At 43.7% G+C, this 9,168-nt stretch overlaps 2 non-coding genes across 2 annotated transcripts; one reads left to right on the top strand and one right to left on the bottom strand.

Annotated features, from left to right (window-relative positions):
• Positions 1 to 5,036: 5,036 nt before the first annotated feature.
• TRNAC-GCA lies at positions 5,037 to 5,108 on the bottom strand. Its single transcript has one exon. It is a non-coding gene; the product is annotated as a tRNA-Cys (tRNA).
• A 1,851-nt stretch (positions 5,109 to 6,959) lies between these two features.
• Positions 6,960 to 7,031, top strand: TRNAC-GCA. The gene has a single exon. It is a non-coding gene; the product is annotated as a tRNA-Cys (tRNA).
• The last annotated feature ends 2,137 nt before the right edge of the window (positions 7,032 to 9,168 follow it).

Below are 9,168 nucleotides of genomic sequence, written 5' to 3'. Positions count from 1 at the left end.
CCCCGGGGAACCGGCTTCCCCCGCTCCCATCCCCCACAGGCTCTTCCTCTGGAATATTTGGGGAAAGAGAATTTCTGGCCCAGCAGTCCCAGTGCTGGTCCCTGAAGCAGCTCTGGCCTGCATAGATCTCCGCTGACCTTGCTGCTGGTCACCTCCAGGTACTCTGGGGTACAGTGTTGACATCCTTGGCCTGGCCTCTCAAGGAAAGGCCTCCAGGGGAGACCACTCTCAGTCACTGCTCAGCTTCATACCCAGGGCCAAGCCCGGCCTTCATGCCTAAAGAATTGGCAACACAGACCAGTGAGTGTGTGCGTGTGTAATCCACTGTGGGAGTGTTTGAAGATATCACAAAGGTTTCACCACATGGAAAAGGAAAGCTTCAAGTTCAGCATCTGATCTCGGGATCCCTAAAGGTTGTAGCCCCTTGTGGTAAGCCCCTTGCCTGTGCTGTGTGCCCGGTATTCGTGCTGAGGTAGGTTTCCTCCCAGTAGCCAAGGTGTCCCTTCTCCCAGTGCCTCCCCTTGCCCCACCCTCAGTCCCTAAAATCCCTCAACTTAGAAAAAAGTAATTTCTCCACCCAAGACACACCTTTATTATAGCATGTACAGAGTCTTGGCATCTCTTTGTCTCAACCGCCCCCTACCTGACCAGGCTGAGACCCCCTTTGTAGACTCTGGGTCAATAGTCGCTAAGATTTGCCAGCCTCCAGTCTGCTCAATGACCAGTTTGCCGAAGCTCAATCTACTGAGTGGCCAGCTCTCCCAGTGCTTGAGGAACCTCCTTCCTATCTCTTTTAGTTGTACCTCTGACCTTGTTCCTACATCCAGCCCTGCCTCTGTATCTGCATTGCAAAGTGATTGTGGAGAACTTTCCTGAATTCCATTGGAAGTGTGTGTTGGCAGTTAGGCACAGAGACAGAGGCAGGAGTGTAGCTGGAACACATTTTTTAAAGATTCTCAATCATTCAGTTTGGTTTTCAGCAAATTGATATTCAGTGGTCTAGTTTCATCAGATTTGGCCTTTGGCTACCTGGCCATTGTGTGAATTGGCTTTTGGTGAACTAGCCAGCTGTACTTCCCCCAAACAAATTGGCCAGCTTCCTCCGAAAGATAAATGGTACTGTCCACTCCTCCATGTGAAAATGGCTGCAATTTAAAAATATTTTCTGGTTTTCATTATTTTCTTTTTCTATCCACGAGGTTATTGAATAGTACTTTTGAGTTTCCAAATGTATGGGTCCTTTTCAAAGTTTTCTTTTCCTTATTGAGTTTTACCTTGTACTAAGAGAATATAGTATGTGATGTTCTTTTTGTTTAGGATTTTCTGAGACTTGCTTTGTAGTCAGGGATGTAATAAATGTTTGAAACTGTTCTGTGTTTGTTTTGAAAGAGCGTGTATGTTCTAATGTTGGTTGTCGGATCTAGTTTGATCTGTTAAATCAAGCTTACTGATTGTGTTGTGTCCTCTCCATCTTACCATTTTTTGCTTCTCGATGTATCAGTTACTAAGAATGATGTATTAAAATCTATTTAATTTTAAATGTTGTGCATTTGTCAGTTTCTCCCTGTATTTCTGATACTTTTTGCTTTATATATTTTGATACTGTGTATACAGTATAGAATTGTGTTTTCCTGGGACAGTCCATTTTATTATTATGAGGTAATACTTTTTGCCGTAATAGTACTTTTAATCTATAATTCATTTCATTTGATAATGATATAGCAAAACTAACTTTATTCTGGATAGTATTTGTTTGATATATATTTTCCCATCCTTTTACTTCCAAGCTTTCTGTATATTTATGTTTCAGGTGGTGTCTTATAAGAGCATGTAGCTAGAGTTTGTTGTTGAATCCATAATGACAACCTCTATCTTAACTGGCAAGTAGTCCATTTGCATTTATTGTGACTAGTAATATATTTTGATTCATTTCTACCATCTTATTTTGTGCTTCCTATTCATTCTGATTTTTTCTATGCCTTTCTTTCCATTCTTCTATTGGATTGATCACTTTTTCTTTATTCACCTTTGACGAATTCACCTTGATTCACCTCTTTCTATTAATTTGAAATTTATCTAATTTAGTCTTCTTTTTCTATACTTTTAGGGGTTACTCTAAATTTTTACACACACACCACCTGATTGGATACAGTCTCACATCAATTAGCATTTCCACCCTCCTTTCACACAATGGAAGGACCTTAATATATTAATTCAATCCCATCATTGCCCTTGTCTTCTGTATAATTGTTCTCTTTAGTTCAGTCTTATTTTTAAGCACCCCCCAATTCATTTTTCGTCTTGTTTAATCTGTGCTATTTAGATTTACCAGTGTGCTCACTGGTATCTTTGTTCACTATTTTTTCTTTTGCCTCTTTTTCCTTCCTTCTGGGTTCAGTGTTCTTCTTTCTGAATTACAAGTTTTAAAGTTCTTTCAGCAAGGAAATCTTAGAACTAAAAGCCTTCAGTTATATTTCTTCCACACCTGAATGATAGTTGAGCTGAGTAGAGAATTATAGCTTATAGTCTTTGACGTGTAAGATTTCATTCCATTGTTTTCAACCATCATTGTTTCCGTTGAAAAGTCTGCTGTCATTCTAATTATTATTCCTTTGTACATGATTTGTCTTTTCTCTTTGGCCACTTTTAAGATCATCCCTTTGTCTATGGTATTATGAAGTTTCACTGCAGTGTGCCTGGGTGTGAATTTATCTTTTTCAGAACTCATTCCTAAATCTGAGGTCTTTGTACAAGTCTGGAAATTTCTCAGCTATCGTATTATTTAATATTGCTCTTCCTCCTTATAATTTATACTTGCAGAATTCATATTTGACATTTGTCTTTATTCTGCACCTCTCTTAACCACTCTTTTTTGTTTTGCATTTTTTTAGAACTTTGTGCTTCACTCTTGGTAGTTTTTTAAGATTTATATTCTATTTCACTCACAAATCTCTCTTCTATCTAATCCACTATTATACTATTAATTTCAGTTATTGTATTTTTCATTTTATTTATTTATTTTAATTTTTTTAATGTTTATTTATTTTTGAGAGAGAACACAAGCAGGGGAGGGGCAGAGAGAGAAAGAGGAGACATAGAATCTGAAGCAGGCTCTGGGCTCTGAGCTGTCAGCACAGAGCTCGATGTGGGACTTGAACCCACAAACCATGAGATCATGACCTGAGCTGAAGTCGGATGCTTAACAAACTGAGCCACCCAGGCACCCCTGTATTTTTCATTTTATATGAGTCTGCTTCATCTTTTTAAAAGTCACATATTCCTATATATTCAATTTCCTATGTCTGTAATAATTTTAACCATACTGAGGCATCTGGGTGGCTCAGTGGGTTGGGTGTCGGACTTCGGCTCAGGTCATGATCTCACTGTTCATGGGTTTGAGCCCTGTGTTGGGCTCTGGGCTGACAGCTCAGAGCCTGGAGCCTGCTTCAGATTCTGTGTCTCCGTCTCTCTCTGACTCTTCCCTGCTCGCTTGCTCTCTCTCAAAAATAAATAAACATTAAAAAAAATAATAATAATTTTAACCATACTTACTTCATAGTATCTATATGATAATTCTCTTATCTCACATCCTTTATTTTGTCTGATGGCTTTCACTCATGGTTGGCTGATCCTCATATGTTTTATTATTTTGAGTTGTGAACCCGTTTTAAGCCAGGTTTCATCTGTGGGAATTCTGTGGGGCCTGGTTTGCTCATGTGCCCTTCAGAGTTTGTGTTTGCTTCTTCTGGGTACCCCACGATCAGTGTTAGCCTGGGCACATTTTTTCTGTTAACTTTTACCTTGGGGAATTTCTTAACCCTGCAGGCAGTGTAAATTCAAAGTTCTAACAAGAATAGCTTTGTAGTTATGAATTTTCAGGGGAATTACCCCCTCCCCCTGAAAAGACAAGGACCTCTTGTCTACTTGTGCTGGTGTTTTACTAGCCCACCCTTTTACTAATGGTGCGACTCTGAGAGTCTGACTTTACATGGGGGAGGGGATTCCAAGTCTAGACCTAACCTTCTGGATCCACATGGCTGTTAAAACTCAACACCTAGGCCGTCTCACCACAGCCATGGGCATTCTTGGGGTCAGAACTTTAGTTCATCCCCCCACCCACCCCCAAGACACCCTTTATTGTCATGACAGCTCAGTTATACTTACGAAAGGATATTTGCTATATTTTATCTTGCATTTCTGGGTGCTTTGAGTTAGGAGGAATTTTAGATGATCTAATCTAGCATATTTCTGGTATCAGAAATCCTTTCATGTTGAAACAGCGCTCTCTTCAAAAAAAATACAAAATAAAATAAAATAACCCTCTCCTCTGTTTAGCTTATTCTTGTTATTCACTTGACCGTTTCTTCATGTGGCTGTTCTACTCACCACAGATGGTTCTTGCTCAGCTCTGTCTTCCCTGTGTCCGGCCTCAAGTAGAAATCAAATATGTCTTGAGCGAATGGATGATTCCATGGATGATCAGATGGATATCAGCCACTGCTCTGATGTCAGTCAGCATCGTGAGGATAGAGTAGAGGTCAAAGAGTCCATCGCTGCCTCTTTGGGGAAGACAGATTGGGGACAGTGGTGTGCTAGAGCCGATCTTGCTCCAGAGAGTCACTTGTTAGCACACCTTCCCAATTCCATGTTCAGTGATCTTACGTTTGTAGCTTGAAATTGGCCATGGTGAGATTATTTATACCGTGAAACTGGAAAACACTAAAAATCAGCCATGCTCTTCCCCCAAGAGCTGGTTGTTAAATATTTACCAGCATACCACAGACTGGAACAATGAAAACATGTAGACAAAATAATCCAAAGCCTATACGGAAAAAGACCCATGGTAAGTGAAACATGAAGTCAGAGTTGGAGGAATCTATCACTCTGGGGCTGTGGTGCTTGGTGACAAAACTTTAAGTTATCCCTGACTTTTTTTTTCCTCCAGATTTGGAAAGTCTTAGTATCCTGAGGCTCCCTATTAGGGAAAGGAGCTGAATCTTTAATAGCAGCTTCAATGAACAAAAGTGAGGGCTGGCAGGGGGCACCTGGATTTGAACCAGGGACCTCTTGATCTGCAGTCAAATGCTCTACCCCTGAGCTATACCCCCTGACGTAGGCTGGGGCCTGAGTAATACCTTTTACCTGTGTAGCCACACCCAACATCCCTATAAATTTTCACTACAAATGTTCATTGGCTGGGCCTTCTGGAAGCTGCCAAGCCTTCCTCACTACAATTTTATCTCTCTGATGCAAAACAAGCAACAGTTTCCCCTCCCTATAGCTACCTCCCTGCTTTTTCTGGAAAAGCACTGACACCGACATTTATAGCTGGAAGGGACCTCAGAGTCGCTAGTCTCTATGCCATTCACAGTGGGCATCTGATTACAGAGATTCAAGATTACTAGTCTTCCTACCACAGAAAGCCCTTTATTAATAGGATCAGAACCTGGATCCACTCTTCCTGACTTGGGGTTTAGAACCCTGGGTTCCATAGGCTATAGCATACCCTTGGATTTTGTTCTAAGGAGGGCGGTAAGCTACTGAGCAGAGCAGGAAATGTGGTCTCACTCATGTTTGAAACAATCATCTGGGTGGAAATAGGAGGAGGGGAAGAACAGAAGGGGGAGACCTGTGAGGAGAGTATCAGGATGGGCCAGGTGGGAGCTGGACCCTGGGCCTTGACCGCAGGTCCCGGTGGGGGGCCAAGAGAACCGCTCAGATGCAGACACATCTGACAGCGGAGCCCACAGTTCTCACTGCCGGCTTTGGGGGCAAAAGAAAGAGGCGACCCAACAGTGGCTGGCAGGTGTTTGGCCCTGGTTGCTGGGGGAAATCCTTGCACTTAGGTGGGCACCACGGATGGAGCAGGGAGCTGGTTAGGAGTGAGAATTCATCATTCACTTCCCTCTGTGTTTGGTGTGAGAAGCCTGCTAGTTCTCTGCATGAGGGTATCAGGTGTGAGATGCTGGCTCTGGGAGGAGGCTGCAGGTACCACTGGAGGGTCACCCACGGACTTTTCATGTCCCTGTTTCTCCCCAGGGCTCATCTCCTTTCTCTGTCCTCTGTGGATGGTGGGGTTCTGCTCTAATACACACGCTCAGGTCTTGCCCAACTGACAAGCCCTTCCTTTGCCCTCGTGCTTAAATATTAGTTTACCTGGGTTCAGAATTCTAGGTTGGAGGTTGTTTTTCTTCATCTGTAAAAAATATTTATTTTATAATAGCATAAAATATCAATAAAGACAACTTTATTCAAGTATTCATCTCACCAAGGAGAAAAAAAAGTTTTAATTTCAAAATGCCATGGTTCAAGTGTCTACACAGCTAAAAGGTTATGCATATCATTGCTTACTACTTTGGATTATAATTCCCAACTACAACTTTTTTTTTTTTAATAGCACACACAGTAAAGGAAGGAACTCCATGATTTAGAAAATATACATTTCAAACAATCCTTGATAATTATGACCACCCGGGCTTAATCTGAAAATATTTATGTTTTTTAAATCCATAGACATTTAACAATGCAAACAGTACATTTGGGGCTGTGATGATTTGAGATATAGTTTGAGTTTTTTACTTTGGGGAGAGATGGGGGGAGGTCTACTAAAATACAGATCTGCCCGTTAGATCTATTTAATTTTACTTACGTATACATTTTTACTTGAATATACAGCTTTTTAAAATAAGAATGTTTTCCTGATTATAATAAGGCAATAAAGGCGGTATTAGAACCAAGGGACAAGATGGTTGAGTGATAACTGCTTTCGCACAGTAGAGGAAAATCAAACAAGAACCGAGCTCTGTGGGAAATGAAGGGGAAGCTTCATCACTCAGGGCATCACTCTGAACGATGAGGTTCTGCAGGCCCCCTGAGTGAAAGACAGTCGCAGTGTCCTGGAAGGTACCTGGGTATTGCAACAGGTTAAAAGATGTCAGTTAGAAGTCAACATCGTGTGTGGGGGTATAGCTCAGGGGTAGAGCATTTGACTGCAGATCAAGAGGTCCCCGGTTCAAATCCGGGTGCCCCCTCGAGATTTTCTTTCCGCGTCATCCTGGGTCCCGGCAGTGGTTTCACCCTACCTATTAATTAGGCGACCTTTTTAATTGGGCTGATTTCCTGTGGACGGCTCAGCAGACCGGAAGTGGAAGCGGGAGGAAAGGCCGGAAAGGCCATCTCCTGCTTCGGGAAGTGGTTTGCTGCGGGAAAATTGCGTTGCCCGCCCAGAAACAGACCTTTTTGCCACGACCCTCTGGCCGATGTGTATGTCTGGTGATCTCAGGCACTGTTTCTCCTTCCGAGTGAGTAAGCAGGCAGGAGGCTGGGGGCGCACACAGAAGCCGCAGCCGCGAGACATCATAGGCCTCGGAGCCGGGACTCTGATGCGGGAGGCCTGGGCAGGGCCCATCCGGAAAACCTGGCACCCTTCTGCCCTTCCCCCTATCTCCTCCAACCCCACCCGCTCTAGATGATCTGACGGACGCGTGTGGGGCAAGACTACGCTGGATGATTTTTAAAGGGCCTTTCGCCTAAATGTGTATGATTCTCAAAGCCGGTGCCCTGGGCAGGGGCCTGAGAAGCTGCCAGGTGCAGAGGGAGGCCTGGCAGGAAAGGGGCCCCTCCGCCATGCAGCAGACCCCCCACCCCCAGGCTTGAGGCGAGCCCATGGAAGACGTGGGCCACTTGCTATGCTAAGAGCTCTGGATACCGATTGCGGGGCAGGGGCAAGGCGCCCTGGCTCCTCGGTGGGTCCTTTGAACACAGATCACGTGGTCTCTGATTCAGTCCAGGGAGTCCCCACCTGCTGTCATTAAAAATATGTATGTTGCAGACCTTATTTCTTAGAGCAGTTTCCGGTTTACAGAAAAACTGGGCAGAAAGTACAGAGAGTTCTCCTATACCCCCTCACCTTACCCCCCCCCCCCCCCGCCCCAGTTTCCGCGTCATTCACACCTTGCCCTAGTGTGGTACATTTGTTAAAATTGGTGAATGCATATTGATACGTTATTAATACCCTGTAATTTACAGTAAGACTCCTACAGTTTTATGGGTTTTGACCAACGCAGAATGCCATGTATCCACAATTACTAGCATCATGAAAGATAGTTCCACTGTTCTAAAAAATCCCCCCTGCTATACCTATTCATCCCTCCCCTCCCGGCAATCCCTGGCAACCACCTATGTTTTTACTGTCCATAGTTTTGCCTCTCCCAGAGTGTCATACAGTTGGAAGCATACTGTATATAGCCTTTTCAGGTCAGCGTCTTTCACTTAGCTATAGTCACTTAAGGTCCTTCCATGTCTTTTTGTGGCTTGACAGCTCATTTCTTTTTTAATCACTGAATAATATTCCATGGTATGGGCTTGCTGTCGTTTCTATTTAGACTTGGTGTTGGCATTCCCAATAACTGCATCTTCCAGCAAGAAGAGGAGAGAGAAATTAAGAGTACACATACCTTGATGAGCACCAAGTATTGTATAGAATTGTTGAATCACTACACAGGACACCCGAAACTAACATGACACTGTATGTTAACTACACTAGAGTTAAAAAAAAAAAGGGAGGGGGGAGAGAAGAGCAGCACGTCAGGCCTTTGCTAGAAAGCTTCCCCCAGTCTCTGGTAACACTACACAATTTTCTCCATTCCTCATCCTGCCACTGATTCAGTCTCACTGATGATACTCGTGGTACGTATTTGTAACTATCTTACACCCTCAACGTTTGAAATTCCTTTCCATCTGGGGGGGATCCAGAGCTGTGCATGGCTGGTGGAAACCAGGATGTAACTATACTACAAAAGGCAAAAGTACCAGACTTTGCCCTCCCACAAACCCCAGCAGGGCTTAGCCGATCCCATGCATGTGATGGAGACTTGGAACATGGAATGAGGTACACACAAGCAGGAAGAGTCTGGAACTTACTCCAGGGGGGCCACTGCTCTGGCATTGGCAGTGGGGCTGATGGCTGCAGCTGGTGCACAGTGGGGGCATTATCAGCCCCCTAACCAGGATGCTGTTTGGAGGTAAATGATCCTGACCACCCCCCCACCCCCCCCCCCCCGGCTGTCCTTTAATTCTGCCCATTTTCTGAGTGTAGATCTCTAGGTTTCCTTTAGTGGTCTGAGATTTTTGTCATTGTGCCAGTCATTTCCTTGTTTGTTTCATTTA

This window comes from Prionailurus bengalensis, chromosome A2 (genome assembly GCF_016509475.1).
Source record: "Prionailurus bengalensis isolate Pbe53 chromosome A2, Fcat_Pben_1.1_paternal_pri, whole genome shotgun sequence".
Lineage (NCBI taxonomy): Eukaryota > Metazoa > Chordata > Mammalia > Carnivora > Felidae > Prionailurus > Prionailurus bengalensis.
Note: the sequence above shows the minus strand (reverse complement) of the source record. Positions and strands in the feature narration are given on the sequence as shown.